Raw genomic sequence first — 18,455 nt, 5'->3', positions numbered from 1 at the left:
TTTAAATATAGTCGCGTTTTAAACAATTTAAATATAATTGTGACACACCATGATTTTGGCTTTTATTGGCCAATCACTGATTGCCATGATTGCCCTGAACACATGCCACTGTCAGCCAATTATAGAAATTATGGAAGGATAGGTAAAATGTTAGCACACCTAAGTGTTTTTTCATCTTAAATAAGCTTGGATTAAACTTGTGACTAAATAGACAAGACCTGTGAACAGACCTATCAGGGCCAGATTTTACAACAGATTCCTCCAAAATCTTGCACCCAATTAATACTTTATAGCATAATTGTACCAGTATACTCCCACACAAACAGGATTTGGTTATGGTTCTGATTTATGCAGATATCATGCCACACCTGGGAAGTGGGATGGATAATAAATATTAATTTATCGGCAAAAGGGGTGCACGGTGGCAAAGGCAGATAGCGCTCTTGCCTCCCAAGAAGGAGATCATGGGTTCGATTCCTGGACCAGACCAACATTACATGATCTCTCTGGGTGGAGTCATGTTCTCCCCGTGTTACCGTGGGTTCTCTCCGGGTTCTCCGGCTTCCTCCCACCGTCCAAAGACATGCATGTGTTAGGCAAAATTGGTGACTCTAAATTGGCCCTAGTGAATGAATGTGAGCGTGAACTGTCTGTAATGTCTATGTCTCTGTGTTGGCCCTGCGACAAGTTGGCCACTGTCCAGGGTGTACCCCGCCTAAGGCCCGAAGTCACTGGGATAGGCTCCAGTCACCCGCGACCCTGAAAGGGACCAAGCGGTAGAAAATGGATGGATGGAAATGGAATTTATCAGCAAGACATATTTTGAAACATTTTCATATCTTTGAGTTCGCTCATGAAAACTTGGAGCAAAAACAAGTCCTGTGTTGATATTTTTGTTCAGTGTATGTTCTGTTTTATGGCTCTGTTATGACCCCAGGTGGGCCAGCCAAACACAAACAAACAGGAGCGCCAGCCCCGTACAGGGCCGTAGGAGCCGGTCCAACTAGAAAAAGAGCACAAAAAACCCTAGCTAAAGCCCAAACGAAAACAAAAATAGGACCGCAGGCCAAACAAAAAGCTAATGCTAACCTAATAACCATCAACCAAGCGAACCAGCTGGGAGTGGCAGAATGCAGCGTGCGTGCGACTGACCAGCGTGACGACATAGAGCAGAACCCAGAGCAGAGAGAGAGAGCACATCCGGGCGCTCCATTTAGAGGCTCCAGAGCGAGCAAACGGGACCGGGAGCCAATCTATGAAAAAACAACTGAAAAGATCATTAAACAAAACCTATCAAAACTAGGAATATATCAAAAGACTAATCTAAGAACAGAACAGAAAAAATATGAATACAAACAATAGGGGAAAAAGGTGCTCAAACCTCTCGAGCTGAAAACAAGTTAATTAAGTACATTTTGTCAAAAATGTTTCTACTCGTTTGTTGTTTACACAGACACTGTATAACTGTAAGATTTTGAAGGGAAACACTAAAATGAAAAAAGAGTGAAGACTGCGAGAGAAAAAAAAAATGAAAGACAGCTCACTAGCGCCACCTCAACTTAACCGGAAGAATTTCAACATTAACAGATGGAAGTTGGAGAAAAAAATAACAATTATGTAATGTAAAAAAATATATTATGAACCCACCAGGACTTCGCCCATATTGGATCAAACCTGGGAATTAAAAAGTCACACAAAATAATCTTTTGAAATCTTTATAAATTTTCATCAAAACACTTTTGTCAAAATGTGCAAAACCCATGTGTGAGTAATGATTATCAATTTGATTTTAAATAGACTGTCGGGTGTAGCCATGGTGAACTTAAACAAAATCACAATGTTTTTTTGTTTTAATCAGATCTATTTTTTTTAAACATTGTTTGATTTGAACGGACCCAATGGCGTGCACATGCAGAATTGTGAGCTGGAGGTAATGATATGCTACTTAAGGTTCCATCTTTTAATATGGGCCTATGGCGCCCCTTTAATATATTTTAATCAAATGAAATCTGTTTAACTTGTGAAAATATTTACAGAGAGTGTTCAAATGTATGTTACAAAAAGGTGCCAAGAATCAACATTACAAACTGGCTCAGTGGTGCCCTTTTGAAATTCAAAATACATTATGTCAAAGGAGGGGGCGGAGCCTATTTTTGCATCATAGACATATGCAACTTAGAGCATCTTGAGATAATAAATAATATATATTATACTCTGCCATACCCTAAACCACACAGGGTGTCAGCCATTTTGGTTCAAACTTGCCATGTTGACTATCCTTTGTCCTAGGGTTTTTATCTGGCGGTCACCAAACTGAGGCAGCATCATCAGGACATATGTGGGGTCAAAATCTGACACTTAAGCGTCTGGGTGTGGCAATAACAAGCTCTTATTGAAGTGGCAATTATAAAAACACAAAAATCCTTTGAAATTTGGATGGACCCAATTTGTGTGTGTTAATGAGCTAGACATAATGATATGTGAATTATACATTTATCTTTAAAAATGGCACTCCAGCACCCCATACGAAGTTAAAATTGGATAACATATGAAGGAATTAATTAAAAAAAAACATACAGTGTTTCTTTTGTAGTTATTAATATTTTTTAAAACTCATCCAACAAATAGTTAAGGCAGAGTAAAACAAATGTGACGATTATATCAAATGCCACAGTAGAACTGTCCTTTAAAGATTACTCATTTTGATTTCAACAAACATTTTAATGAAAGAAGTGGCACCTATTTGCAGAGAATTTTTTTCTGAAATCTGGCTTATAATGTGTAGTAGAAATCCTGAGACACTGTCCAAGATGCACATCTGTCAGTCTGTTTCTATTCTGATTCTTAATATTGTTCATGACAGAGAAAGATGCTTGACATACATAGATAGATGGGGATATAGTAAGCACGTACATGGCAAGAGCTGTTTTTTTCAATTGCCCTCTTACTAGTTGTAACAGTTCTATAACTGTTGTCGTCATTTTGCGATCAAAACATAGGACTTCCTCGGCCATTGCAACTGCACATGTTTTTATTATTTCAGCATCGATAAATGGCTTTCCTAATTTTCCGAGGTTAAAACTAGCAGCGTCCATGGTGTTGAAGGTCCTTTTTGCACAGCCCAACAGTCTGCAAACATATTAAACACATAGGCTTGGTGCCGTGCTCAGGCAATATAAAACAAAACTTTTCTGTCCACTTACATCTGAACTGATCTGTCTCTGAATTTTCACTGTCCACCTTACGTTTCTTGGAGCAAGCCATACTACTGTTTCAATTTTTACATTATCATCACATGTTTGCAGTCATTTTTGGTCAAGCTAGCCAACAAAAGAGCGGGCAAAAGGTCAGGTCAGGGGTTGGGGGTGGCCCGAAAGGTCCAAAAAAGTTGCGCAAAAAAATTACCAAGTTACTCCAAACTGAGTAAAGTTAATCAAAGGCGCAGCACATAATTAAACAGATAGATAAATAAAGACAAGGAGATATACTCTATATTATTTCAAAAAGTGTTAATTTCAACATTTCTTTGATATCAAAACATCTGTCAAGAACGCCAAAGTCTTACTGACCTACAACAACTAAATATAATCTCATATCGCACCATGATTAGCAGCAACAAACAAGCCACTCTGAAACTATTTCAATGCAAAATACTTGACTGCATACAACTCCGAGAAAGTACTGCTTCATTACCGCTAAACACACTTCATCGCTTACCCTTTTAAACAAAGTTGTAGTCCCCCTTTTAATCCTCTTTATTATCCTCTTGTCTTTCCGAATAACATCCTACTTGTTGTCCTCCTCCAATTCAGAGCCGTATACTCCACAAAAACTTAAATCCACAAGAGGTTGGTAAAAATCGACGAATGGTAAAATATCTTGCTCTTCTGTAACCAGGTGACTAAATCTAGTAAATTGTTGTTGCTTTCAGGATCAAAGTTAGGAAAAGCTAGCAACTATCCTCCAGCGAAATGTGAGGCTTAAGTCACATGATCAAAAATCAGAGTGTTTTTTATTGCAAATCATGTAAGAAATTAATTAAATGTGTTTATTGTACATGTATATGTATAAAATACAACACAAACAAGCATCCCAGAATGCTTTGCTTCATGGTCTTGATTTTCAATTATATGTTGTGTATGGCAAAGTGCACCCTGACTGAGAACTCTATACAACGAGAGGGATTTAAGTCTCACGTTGAACTCATGTTTAGCGTGCGTCTTTACATGTAAGTCATAAACTGAAGATGCAGTCTGATCAAAGAAATTCCTATAGTTGCAGTGGGCTTTGAGAGATTAACTTGCTGGCTGGTCCAAATTGTCTCATGGTCCGGATGTGGCCCGCAGTCTGCCTATTGGAGACCTGTGCTTTAGTCTATTGTGCCTATATCTGCCCCAGTAATTGTTTATTTGTCTTTATCTGTCTTTTTATAATAAGTCCCTCGCCGGGACGATACTCATCCTTCGGCTTGGGCCTAATAACGGAAACTTTTTTTTGTTGAATTTTTTTTTTATTTTCCAAAAATTGTGATTTTGTTCAAAATTCGCGATGACCATACCAGAAAGCGTATCAGCTTCAACTTCATAACATTTCATTGTTTATGGATTTTGTGTCTTGTGGCCAACTTTGAAGTGTTTTCTAAGAAAACTGTAGGAGAATAATGCCTCCCATTAACTATTTTTTGGAGTGAGCATCATATTTTTACTGCCACTTTTTTGGCGTAGGGCCCCCATTGGCCCCATGTTAATCAATTTTTGAAGTGGCGCTACTGAGCCGTCTTTCAATATTTTTTCACAAAACCTTCACTCAAAATTAGAACTCACGGAATTCTAATTATCCGTCTACCATATCCGTCCTTGTTTACTACTCAAATTTTGCTAAATAATACATCTTAATTTGTATAGTGCTTTTCTGAACAAGTTCCAAAGCACTTCATATAACGCAGGTTAGGATGAATAAAAAATCAGATTGGCAAATTATTACACAATGTTAAATGCTTTTAAAAGACATTTTCGAATAGAAATGTTTTCAAATGCTTCATAAAAGTCAAAAGGCAATTAATCTGTCTAAGGTCAAGGGGGAGAGAGTTCCAGAGGAAAAGGCACGGTCTTCTTTAGTGCCCCGTTGAGTCCTAGGGACAACCAGCAGGTCTCCATCCACAGAACAAATGGTTCTGGAGGGGACATAAGGGGTGAGGAAGTCAGATAAAAAGCATGGTGCAACCCCGTGAAGATCTTCAAACGCAAGTAACAACAAGTTAAAATCAATCCAATATTTTAAAAGGTAGACATGCAGAGACTTAAGAGTGGGGGAATGCTCGAATTTGTTAACACCAGTAAGAAGTTGGGCAGCAGCATTCTGTACAATTTGGAGATGATGAATGGCAATTTGGTTGATACCAATATAATAATGGAGACATGAATAAATAAAAGCACAAATATATTTGTATAGGTCTAACGATTTAATTTTAGAAAGGATTTCAAGGTGATAAAAACAGGTTTGAACCACACTGCTTATCCAACTTCTAAAAGACAGATTAGAATCAAACAGCACGTCAAGATTTCAGGCTATAGGTTTGATTTTAAGAGCCAAGTCCCTAAGAGCAGCACTTAGCTCATTGCCGAGTTCCGAAGGTACAACCGGGATTATTTCAGTTTTGTTATTATTAAAACAGAGGTAGTTCTGTGACAGCCAAAGCTGTTTGTCTATAAGACAGGTGTGGGTGGTATCTGTGCTATTAGGTGCAAAACATTGATCATAAGCCAACCAGTTTTATTGGAAAAATTTAACTCCAAGGTTTAAACTCAGCACAATACATTTACAAATGGACTCACTCCACCCAATCTGATATTACATGGCTAGAAATAGAACAATCATTATGCAACAAACTAAATATTGCTGACATCCAATTTCTCACCAAATCAATAAAACAAAACACATGCTTAAATACTATAACCATAGCCTCTACTCTGACAGTCTGGTGGAAATGTCACCAATTAAAACATTCCACTCTTGCCCCATCTAACTTCACCCCCCTTTGGAACAACCCTGACTTCTTAATTAATAAGAGGGTATAACCCACATTAAACATTATTTTTAAAAACAACATATTCAAGTTTGAATACATTTTAGGAAATCAGCAACTTTTTTTTAAATGGGCATGCGGACACCCACCCCCACCCTCCTGTTCTTTCTGAGAGGCCGCCTTCAATCAAATCTTGTGCATGATAACGCAACAGATCCACTGCTACACGTGCGTTTGTTTATTAGGGCGACCACATCACGTCTCCGCAGATTTCCGTCTCTTCTGAGCCAGCGCGAACACAGTTTTTCTCTGTTGTCCCTCAGCTGATTTTGTACATTGCAGTCCAAAACGTGGAGCAACACTGAAGGAACTCGCTGCTAGCTTCGCTAAACACACACCGGCATATCAACCACGCATGCGTAGCCAGGGGAACGTGCTGTTATCCTGGGAACGAGCCAGAACGAGCCTGCAGGTGTGCACTAGCACGCAGGGAATGATGTGGGAGAACTATTCATCTGTCCTCGCCACGAGGAAATGAGACTCTGATTGGTCGCCAAAAATCCTGTATTCAACCTTTTAACAGGATTTTCACACTTGGTCCAGGAGTTTGGCATCAGGAACAATATTTTTTTTTGAATACCTACAAATCAAATCATCAGTTATGGAGAAAATAACCATCAGACCCGCAAATTTAGAACTCCCGCCTGCAATATCAAACTTCTTTCTAAAGTATACAACATCATTTCAAAGCCATTTTTGACCATATGCATACCAAAAATAAAATAGGAAACTTACCTTTCAATTACTCCTGATGCCAACTTCTGGACCCAAATCTGTAAAGATATATTTTCCTATGTCCAAAAATGCCAACTACAATTAATACAATACAAAACACTTCACAGAACACATTACACGGGTAACAGATTAGCTAAAATGGGTTTCACATCAGAGATTTGCACACATTGCACTCAGAAAAGCATAGACACATATATCCACGCAACCTGGCACTGCCCTCCAGTCAAACACTTTTGGGAAGAGGTCACACAGTCAATATCCACTATAGTGGGCTGCCACATACCATTATCCCCCTCTCCCCTGCTAGGGGATCTCACAATCATTCCTGAAAAAACGATAAACTTCAAAACACTCCTCACACCTCTGACCACCCCCAAGAAAACTATTCTCATGAACTGGAAAACCCACATACACATTAACCACTGGAAAAATCTTCTCACCGACTTCATTACAATGGAATATACATCTCGCCCCTATAATCACTCATCTGAAACCGACCTCCCCCACCCAATGCTTTCTGACCTTTTACAACTCGGATCCCCTTCTCTTCATCCTCCATATTCTACTCTTCACACATTTCAATCATCCACCAACTTTATGTATTTGTCTGTGAGCCAACTCCTACACAACCACACCACCACCACTCTACCATTCAAACACTTTATTAACGCATACATATATTGTTTTTGTTGTTATTACCATTATCATGATTGTTGCTGTTGTTAGTACTATTATCACTGTTATCATTTATATCACTTTTGCTATATCATTACTATCACTATCATTGTCACCACTGTTGAAAACCCCCCCATAATTTCTTGTGTTTTTAATGCACCACAGTGTAGTAGGGGAAATGTACATACACCGAAACACACTCGGGCTGGCAGGACCTATGAGATGTAGTTTATTTTGGAAGCATCTTTGTCCCAAATGGAGACAATGGAAAAAAATATCCTACTTCTTTTAATGCATGACACACGCAAAAAATAAATAAAAAATAAATAAAGGCCACTAATGATGCAGGAATAGATTACCGGTATGTAGACAGACATGTGTGTATGCATACATAATATTGTGTGTGTGTGTGTGTGTGTGTGTGTGTGTACGTATGTAAGTGTGTATATGTATATATACATATACAGCTAAAGCTCAACAGAGAGCGGCGTGTTTTAAACTCACGAGTGTGACTGGGAAGAGTTTTGTTGTGTGAAAGAGCACAGTGTTTTGAGCTGTAACTCTGCAGATATTTTGCAGCGTTAGCACCTTGAGCCGTCCACTTTAAGCTTGGAGTAAATTTCCAGGCATGTAAATTCCACGCGGAAATGAGAAGTGCGGAGGGCAGCGGGAAGACTTTGGCAGTATTTATAGAACCGTCCGCATAGTTTTTATCCCCCCTGACACGGAAAAATCAGGTCTGCGCGCGAGAGGGCGCGTGGGCAAAAATGACAAAATGTGGCCAAATTTCGGACGGAACAACGACACAGGCTAAAGTGATCGGCACACGGAACTCATGCTGCAAAATGGATCTTTACCATTCAAAACCAGGGATTACTGGTCTCACTCAACATAAAGTTTTGCAAACAAGTTTCTTATTTTAAAGCTACTGTAACTGTTCACAGCAGGGGTGTCAAACTCATTTTGGGCCGCGGGCCCAATTTCGATGCTCAGGCTGGGTGGCGGGCTGAACATAATGTAAAACATAAAGCAATAAAATGAAAATAAATTAATAGCTTTATATAGCCTAGTAAAAGTTCTATGTGGAAACAGATCTGCAGCAGATGAAAGACTGTATCCATATTTATGCATCAGCAGCAGGAACAGGAAAATGAACTTTTGATATGATTTCTGATATGAAATGTTGATGTCACAACGCATCGATAATCGATCGCGATATATCGCCATATCGATATTTTGGCGCACCCCTAGTGTGGACACAGTCATGCTCATACTTTACTACACTCTGACCTATTTTTACCTGTGGCTCCTGGTCTGTCCTAGAGCTGTCATCTCAGAAGATTTTTTATTTTTTGTGTTAGCTCCACGTGTTTCCCAAAACCACATGTCTCTTTCCTTGATCAAACCTCTGCTCTGCTCAAGTCTGTAAAGTGTGCGTTGGCACTTTTTTCCATTGTGCTTCATATTCTGGGTCACACCAATACAGTAACGCTCTGGTTTGAGCTGAAACAAAGTAGAGTTTTGATCCATATAAAAGGTTTTTTGCCTTGCCATACAGATCTTGAGATTGATTTATTCCAGTTTCGAATAGATATTGGAAGAGTCTAGAACAAACATTATTTTTTATAGTTTCAATCCTTTAATTTAGACTATGTGTAACCCTCTTGGACTGCCTCTCTGTGTGTGGTCCCAGTGTCATGATCTGATCTGGTGTTAGACGTTTTGTCATGTTTTTCAGTCTTGTTTCCCTCCTCCCTCCTTGTTCTCCCTCTGTTACCGCCCCTTTTGTCTCTCAGCTCATCACAGCTGTACCTCATTGCTAATCACTGGGTGTAATATATTAGGTGTTGGTTTTCCTTTATTCAGTGCGAGATTGTCTGTGTTGCTCTGTTAGCCCCAGCATTCAAGCGGTTTTGATCCTGATTCCTATTTTTGACTCTGATTCCTGCCTGTTCCTCGTGATTCCTGTTTGCCGTTATTCGACCTTGGACCGTCTTGTGATTCCCTTCTGCCTGATCCTTGATATTGCTGTTTGCCCGTGTACCGAACCTGGAAAGGATTTATGACTACTACTCTCCTGCTCCGTAATTGGCTCCGTTCTGCCGTTCGTGACAGAACAATCTCGCCAAACCATTGAGCCCGCGGAGCTGGATCAGATCAGAACAGCAATCCAAGCCCAAGGAGCAGGAATGGAACACCAGGAACAAGAGATCTCAGGTTTGAGGGAACTGTTACGTAACCTGTGTGAGTCCATGTCTCAGCTAAATGCTCGCCTTGAACAACCCGCTTCCACCACGACTAATGTGAGTTGTGCTGCACCACCCGCATCTTCACACATCCCTCAATGGCAGTTTTGGCAGGCTCGCGAGCCACACAGCCCCTCACATATGCTTCTGAACAGTCACGTATTGCCTTCACCATGAGTTTGAGTGAAAGAGCCGCTGCTTGGTCTCTATTCCGGCGACATCTATGTCTTATGATGAATTTGTTTTGGAGATGAAGAAAGTTTTTGATCACCCTGTTCGGGGGAAGGAGGCATGTAAGAGACTGTTGGCGTTAAGCCAGGGGCGCAGCTCGGCTTCGGAATACACCCTGAACTTTCGCATTCTGGCTGCACAAACTGGGTGGGGACAGTTTGAGCTTCAGACACTATTCGCACAGGGGCTCAATGAGGAATTAAAGGATGAGTTGGCACCTCGAGATGAACCAGAGTATTTGGAACACTTAATAGCCTTGACGATTAAGCTCGACAACCGTTTACGCGAAAGGAGAAGAGAGAGAGAGAGTTCACAGTCCCCAGACATTCGTTGAACCCATACGATTGGGACGAGCTCATCTAACTCCTCAAGAACGCGGACATCGTATGCGTCGGGGGTTGTGTCTATATTGTGGGTGCGAAGGACATATGATCGCTAATTGTTCTAAGCAACAACAAGTGCACCTGTTTCTAAAAGACCTCAAGTTAGCGATCACAACCTGGCAATTTGTCACGAACGGCAGAACGGAGCCAATTACGCAGGAGACAGGCGATGAATTAACAGTCTTTAATGAAATAAGACAGATAAATACAAAAATCTTCAGGCAGTGGTCAGGTCCAGCATACAGCGATGTCAGAGAGCAGGCGAGAGTAGGCGATGAGCTGAGAGACAAAAGGGGCAGTAACCAGAGGGAGAACAAGGAGGGAGGAGGGGAAACAAAGAGAAGCAGAGATAAAAGACTGAAAAACATGACAAAACATCTAACACCAGATCAGATCATGACACCCAGTAGTCTCAGCACAGCCGGCGTCAGGACTCTGCGTTGTTTTTGAAGTTCGGTAATTCACAGGTGTTTTATTGCATCCACCCCTCCTTTAGTTGATGGCGTCAGACACAAAAATAACAATATTACCATCAACATAAAACAAAAAGACTGCGAACATCAGTTTGTCTATGTATGTCCAGATGCTCTTTTTGCTTTCACCCTCTGCCATATCTCCCTGCCTCTCTCGATCATTCTTTGGTCATAGTCTCATATGAAAGTCTTTATGGGGGACATGGTTCTCTTGCAGGATTTCTCTTTGGGATTTTGGGCCCTGGCAGCAGAAAAGGGGGACTACTCCCCACCTCGTCATACCCACCACCGGTTCTGCTTCATCTGTGCTCAGCTGGTCCGGCTCTTGTCAGGCAACTCCAGGACTGATACAGCCAGCTGGCTCCTCCCCATTCTCCTCATCCGACTCTTCCAAATTGTCAGTGTCTTGTTGCTCATTTTCACTCTCTGTTGCATCCTCGTGTCCCCCAGGAGCTTCTGTTTGTCTCTGCTGCACTGGAAGGAACATGCACTGTGTTAAGAGGTTCCGATGCACCACTCGCTCCGCTTGCCCATCCTCTCGCCTGATCACATACACCGGCACATCAGTCTGCTTTTTGACCACAATGTAGGGGCGTGACTCCCACTTGTCACCCAGCTTCTGGCGGCCCTCGACATGACAAATCTTCAAAAGCACCCTATCCCCCGGGCTGAATATTTGCCCCTTAGCTGCAGAAGAAGCACTACGACAAGAAAGCTGTTTGGCCTGATGGGAGGAGTGATTGGTCCTGGGCGTAGGCTTCGGACAGGGCTGTGTGGAGGGTTTGGACATATTCAGTATATGTATTCAGCAGGCTCATTAGATGTGGAGAGTCCAAAGACAAGGTCAACAGGAAGCCTGGGGTGTTGGCCGAACATGATATGGTAACGTGTGTAGCCAGTGGAGTCATGCTGTGTACAGTTATGGGTCATGGCGTCAACATGTTTGTGACAGCGAGGCTTTTGGTGGGGCTCAAGAGTACCAAGCATGTTCCTCAACGTGCGATTAAATCTCTCAGTGGTGCCATTGCCCTGTGGGTGGCATGGCGTCGTATGGGTTTTCGTGATGCCAACACATTTACACAGTTCTTTCAAAATGGCACTTTCAAAATTTTGGCCCTGGTCAGCATGGAGCTTAGCGGGGAAACCGAAACGACAGAAATAGTTTTTCCACAGTGTTCTGGCCACCGTATTAGTAGTAGCTTTCTGATCTCTGGTGGGGTATGCTTGGGCATAGCGAGAGAAGTGATCTGTAACAATGAGCACATTTTCGAAGCCACCTCTGGATTTTTCCAATGTTAAGTCAATACAAACCAGTTTCATGGGGAAGCTGGTGTGGACACTGACCAGAGGCGCTCTTAAGCCTGCGGTGGGGGTCTTTCTGAGGCAGCACCTTTCACATTGCTCACACCAGGCTTTGATCCCCTGAAACATCTTCGGCCGGTAAAACCGTTCTCTTATTATTTGCAAAGTCCTTTTCAAAGCCCAAGTGCCCTGAGTTATCATGAAGGGTGGTTTTGCAATGTCTCAGGCAGTACAAGCTGCTCCACCATGCCTCTTTGTTGGTCCTTGACTTTGCGGAACAAAACTAAATTTTTTTTACTACCAACCTCCTCCACTCCTTTTAAGAGAAGGCGCCCCTGTTCGCCCATCCCAACTCTCTCACTGCGGCTTGGCTTTTGGTTGCGACTCTTTGAAAACAGGACAAGGCCGATGTCACAGTCCTCTCTCTGAGCCAAACAGATTTCGTTATTGGTCATGGCTGGAAGAGACTCCGTTCTCACATCCAAGTAGGGCTCATTTGCACTGCCCTCTGTCTGGGACACAGGGCACGTATCTGGGGCCGCTTCCTGTGTCTGATGACTGCTGCTCATGACCCGTTGGGGGCAGGACTGCAGGGCTTCGGCAACATCTTGGTATGACGACATGCGTGAGAGTGCCCCTGCGATACTGAATATCAAAGTTAAAAATGGACCGCTGTGAGACCCACCGCTGGCCTGTAGCGTCAAGCTTTGATGAGGACATAAAATACTTAAGAGGTTTATTGTTTGTTAGAACTGAAACTGCACCCATAAAGATGATCATAAAATATATAAGTTACCGCCCATTTAAGGGCAAGAAACTCCAGCTTATGTGCAGGATATCGGGATTCAGGTGGAGTTAAACCTCTGCTACCATAAGCTATCACCCGTTCATGCCCCTCCTGGATATGCCCCAACACAGCACCCAAACCCCCACCAGACGCATCTGTCTGGAGCACAAAGGGCAGGTTATAGTCTGGGTAGCCAAGTGGGCAGTGACCAACTTGTCTTAACAGCGAGAAAGCACTTTCACACAAGTCAGACCAAACAAAAGGGCGGGCGAGCTCAACACTTTTCTTTGTGCCCCTTTTCTTCCTTCTAGGGTCACCAGATGTGAGGCAGTATAAGGACGCAGCGATGGAGACATTTGGGACATACCTCCTATAATACCCCACAAAACCAAGAAACTGGGGCACCTCTTTTTTTGTTTGCAGGTCTCTGCCAATCTTTAACTTTGCTGATTTTCTCAGGGTCTGTTTTAACTCCTTCACTAGATACTATGTGCCCCAAATAATGCACCTCTCTTCGCACCAGCTGGCACTTGGAGGGCTTAAGTTTCAACCCGTGCTTCTGGAGACGGTCAAACAAGCTGGAGCCTCTCTAAATGTTCCTCCAAAGTCTTTGCAAAAATGATCAAATCATCGAGATAGATTAGGAGGTGAGTAAAGTTGAGGTTGCCAAAGCAGCATGTCATTAGCCTCTGAAATGTTGAGGGGGCGTTCGCAGGCCAAATGGCATCCTATTTGCCTCAAAGAATCCCATCGGTGTGCTGAATGCAGTTTTGGGTTTATCCTGTTCTGCTACTTCTACCTGCCAGTAGCCTGATGTGAGGTCGAGAGTGGAGAAGTATTTTGCCTGCCCCAGCGCCTTCTCTATTCTTGGCAATGGAAAAGCGTCTCTTGTGCTGTAGGAGTTTAGCTTCCTATAATTGACACAAAGCCTCAGTGACCCGTCCTTTTTTGTAACGATTAGCACAGGAGAAGCATAGGGGCTTTCACTGGGCCGAGTGATTCCTGCCGCCTCCTTTTCAGTTAGCAACTGCCTAACGTCCTGCCATTGTGAAGGAGGAATTTTACGATAGGGCAGCTGAAATGGTTTTGAGTCAATGAGGGGTATTCCGTGTTGCACTGTCTTAGTATGGCCATAGTCTGTCGAAGATTGTGAGAACACATCCATGTTTTTGAGAGCGCACTGTTCTTCATTGTCTGTTGCAGCCCCACTTATGTCCACAACGCTTTCCGAAATGACGTGGTTAAGACTCACACTAGTTTGAACTGCATCAGGGGGACCCACACTATCTGGAAACTCCACCACATTATCAATGAAAAAAGCATGAGCCAGAGGAGTTTGGGGTCTAATAGTGATGCTGCGCAGGGACATGTTCATAACTCTGACTGGGGTCAGAGCCTCTCTTCACATTGGCCAAGACTTTAGCAACAAGGAGGTCCTCGGGGAGACCTAAGGAGGTGTGGCTTTCTAGCAAGACAGTGTATGTTTGCTTTTGAAGGCCATCTTTTATTTTACACCTTAAGTCCATTTCTTTCCCAGCCGAAATTCTCAGTGTGCGGCCAGCAAATACAGGGGGGCCCACCAGGTTACTTGTTTTCTTGGTCTCACTGGTTTCAACTTTAAGCAAGGCTGTGTACCACTGGGTGTTTTTGTTTCACTTGATGGAGGACGTGCTGCCCGTAGGTTTCTTTAAGATTATGTCTGGAGGCTCTAAGCACATTGGTTCCTACTAACAGAGGGACACAAGAGCGATAGTCTGAATCAGGCACAACAAAGGTAGGCACTGAGCTGAACACAAAACATTCAATTCTATGTGAATGAAGGGAACTGCATGGCCTGCTGCCCCTTCTATTGGCACTGTGGAGGGTTTTGGCTTCTGCGCTCTTAATACTGGGTGACTAAAATAGAAGCTATTGGTGATAGTAGTCACCTGCGAGCCAGAATCAATGAGAGCAGTGCACTCTAAACTCTAGATATTTTGGGATGCCCATGGTGGCCCCTTCTAAGAGTTTAAAGGTTGAGCGGATGAAGAGGGGTTGTCCGTGATATCAGCGGGCTGGGACCACACGAACGTTGCAGAGAGAAGGAGCACAGAAGACAAGGTGGTTATTTTCGATTGTGGACCGAGCAGTGGTAAGCCGGCACATTTCTTTTGAGGTTTTGAAGTTAGGTAGTTCAAAGGTGTTTTAGTGGCTCTTGGAACCTTTCGGAGCAAAGGCGGAAAAAAGAGCAAACAGAAAAAACAATTAAAGCCGCGGAGCAGCGATGATGGCTCTCGCCACCCGCACGACCGCCTTTCCGTGCGAGTTTGTTAAAGTTTGACGTGAACCAAATTGCTGACTGAGCGTCTTTTCATTATCAAAGGACTATGGCGGCCATAGGGTTAGTCTGGGGGTGTGGTCACAATAATATTTTTGTTTAACATCAGAAACAAACATAGGACTTTTAACAAGTTCTTTAGGCTATCATCTGTCACTGTCAGGCTTTGTCAAAATAAAACTCCTTCTGTATCTGTAAAACACAGAGGCCTTTATTTTGTAAGTGCCACAGGCACCTTCTGCACTGACCTGAGCAGGGAAAAAGGGAGAGAGAGAGCCTCGGTGACCTGGCTGCACCCCCTCCTCCCTGTACCTCCGTCACCTAGCAACAGAGACCCGCCGCTAACGCTAACTCTAATGCTAATGCTAAGACTGCGGCACGAGAGGAAATGTCCCAACAAAATAAAAGCGGAAGAGGAAGTGAAGGCATTCATTGCGCCTCTGCTGGCCAATTGTGAAAATACAAAATATCTGCAATGCAATTTTTCATGGCGTCTCGAGGAGAATATAATCCATGAGTTTCAATCAAATCAGATGTTGAGTTTTTCACACAATGGGTAGGGGGCGCTATTGAGTAAATTTGTTACATGGGTATTTATTTCCAATCAGACCATAAAAACACATTAGTGAGTGAAATATGAGCTTCGTAGATCAATTCCAATAGGTGTGACTTGTGCTTGAAAAAAACAGGAAATTAAGCCTTTTGAGGGCGTGTTACGCAGAGACCGTAAAGAATATCAACATTCTTTTGAATATTTATTAAATTTCAATGTCTTTAGATGCTAAAGGTGTTGTTTTGAGCTCGATCGGACAAAAAACCTAGGACAAGTACGAGTTTGAAAAAAAAAAAGTAAAACGTGGCGGTGCCACTTTGATTCGACATGGCTGACTTCCTGTTTATCATAGAGCGATGCTGCCAGGTGCGTTTTACTCATCAAATGTAGCTCTATCACTGTCCCACGTTTCATGTGCCTAGGCCAAAGATTAAGAGTTTCATGTTTTTTCCTTTTTGAACTAGTCGGCACTGTTGCGACGGGCGTTCTCGCAACCTCCATTTTATTCGAGTTCGGGCCGAGATTAATGTCCCCATGTGTGACATTCATCAATGTTCAGGGGGTCAAAAATGCAAGAGTCGTGGCAAAATTACCATTCAAAACTATAATAATAATAATAATTAAAGCGGCAATGATCGGCCCTCGCCACGGAGGGGGCGCTAACGCGCCCCAATGGTCCTTTTATTACGCCTACTGCTGAATCTGTGACGCTGTCACATCTTCTCCCCTTTGTTTTACCATCAAAAAGCAATTTTATTTTGAATAAAAATGTGGATACCTTTTGATGGTCCACCCCTGAAGATGAGTCTCACCAAATTTCAAAAACTCCCGAGTCATGCTTAGCCATTTTGAACCAATATGGCCGACATTTGGTTGGGCGGACGGCGTTGCCGTACTAATATTTTTTACTTCTCTTGTCACCATCTACCTCTGCGCCAAATTTCATGATTCTACGATCAGATTTTTTTTGGGTCATTTCCTATCTCTCAATGCATTTTTGGTACATTTGGGGGCGCTGACGTGCCAATTTTTTTTTTATTTTAGAAAAGGGAAATAGCCAGAATGTAGAGAGGCACGATTTTTAGAGGTGTGCAAATTTTTGTGACTTTTCGTCAATGTTCACTGGGTGAAAAATAGGGGGGTTGGGGAAGAAGAAGAAGAAGAAGAAGAAGAAGAATTTTGAGTGGGCTTCGCCCACTTTGTGTTTTTGGCCCTCTATACAGTAATAATGTTCAATTTTTGCATTACATGCTTATATGCACGGAACATGCAAGATATGGGGAACGTATTTGTGAGCTACTTAGCGCAAATGAGTGCTTTATAAGGGGATGACGACCGCGAATGTAAAGTGCTCGTTTAGTGGCCTATTAATCTCCGCAGATTAATAGGCCTCTCGCCAGTTTGTGGCGCTCGGGCCTAACTAGAAAATCTGCAAAGGCTGAAGCCATTGCTGGAGTGTCTGCGTCTCTCCCTCTCTCACTCTCCCCCCATCTCTCTCTCTCTCTCTCTCTCTCTCGACTGGCTCCGTCACAAAATTCTAAAGAATAAAGTCTAAAGAATTCCGCAGACACTCAATGCCCAAATTCATTTAAATGGGGAAAACTAATACTTTTGAAAATTTGACAATTCAAAGTTGTTCAAATGTCAAAAGTAATAGCACACGTACTACTGCGAAAGCGATCGTAATGAGGTATAACATGTTGAAATCGGTTGAAGCGTTAAGGAGTTGAAACTGGCTAAATGGAAAATATAATAATAAAAAATACGTGAAATACAAGAACATATAAGAACCTGGCAAAAACAAAGTCTCGAGCATTCGGTTGGTTGGAACTTCATGGCTCGAGCCAATTAATAAACTAATACAGCACAAGTTGTCATTAACATAAATTAGAACCAGCACCACTTGACCTAATGTACACTTAAGTTCAACAATTCAAATGCTGGTCGTCCAAAACGGGCCAACAGTAAAGAACAACAGCTTAGACAGACTATTTAGTGCATTAAACATGTGAACGGCGAATAAAAACAAACATATTTACAGACTCTATCAAGAGCAACTGGCCACACGTACCTAGAGAGAAAAGAGGAAGAAGCGCCGTACTGCGCAGCCTCTTTGCTCAGCTTCCGTTCGCTGCCGCTACGGTGGCATGAAGGGGCCAAAAACACATAATAGCGATCTCACAATGAAAACAAAGTACGAGTGCACCATCTAGTGGTCACTCTCTTACATCTGTTTGAGATTATTTTTCAAGATTTTTTTTTATAGTAGTAAAAAGAGAGGTATAATTTTTCGCCAAATGTGTTGCTCTATCTTTTTGGAGGACTGAATGAGAAATTCCATTGCCATTTAAAAGTTGTTGTTGTTTGTGCAGCCAACTGAAAATGTGCATTTACTTCCACCTACTTAAAAAATGAAAAGAAAAAAAGGAGCGAAAGAGATTGATAGGTCTTTCTAAAGGTCAAAGGGAGTCATCAGAATGAGATCCCATGAGTGTCGATCGCATCAACACCATGGATTGTTTTAGTCTATTATATTGGGGCAATGATTCCAAGTACAAGCAAACAGGACCAAGGGGACCAAGCACTTTCTGAGTCAGTGGGTCTGTCAGGTTCATTTTATTTCTTGATCTTAGACCATTGTAAAGAGCCCCACTATTTTTATAATTAA

At 42.4% G+C, this 18,455-nt stretch overlaps 1 protein-coding gene and 1 long non-coding RNA gene across 2 annotated transcripts in view; one reads left to right on the top strand and one right to left on the bottom strand.

Annotated features, from left to right (window-relative positions):
- Positions 1-18,455, top strand: part of thsd7ab (thrombospondin, type I, domain containing 7Ab) — a 488,245-nt gene that overhangs the window by 15,130 nt on the left and 454,660 nt on the right. The gene's annotated exons all lie outside the window — the stretch shown is intronic.
- The window catches only part of LOC140373589 (uncharacterized), a 528,683-nt gene that overhangs the window by 341,945 nt on the left and 168,283 nt on the right, over positions 1-18,455 (bottom strand). Inside the window, exon 2 of the long non-coding RNA XR_011929036.1 lies at positions 6,744-7,710. This is a non-coding gene — a long non-coding RNA (uncharacterized lncRNA). The remainder of the gene's footprint in view (positions 1-6,743; positions 7,711-18,455) is intronic.

This window comes from Eucyclogobius newberryi, unplaced genomic scaffold, assembly GCF_026437365.1.
Source record: "Eucyclogobius newberryi isolate DKJ021-1_F unplaced genomic scaffold, fEucNew1.0.hap1 SCAF_3, whole genome shotgun sequence".
NCBI classification, from domain to species: Eukaryota; Metazoa; Chordata; class Actinopteri; order Gobiiformes; family Gobiidae; genus Eucyclogobius; species Eucyclogobius newberryi.
Note: the sequence above shows the minus strand (reverse complement) of the source record. Positions and strands in the feature narration are given on the sequence as shown.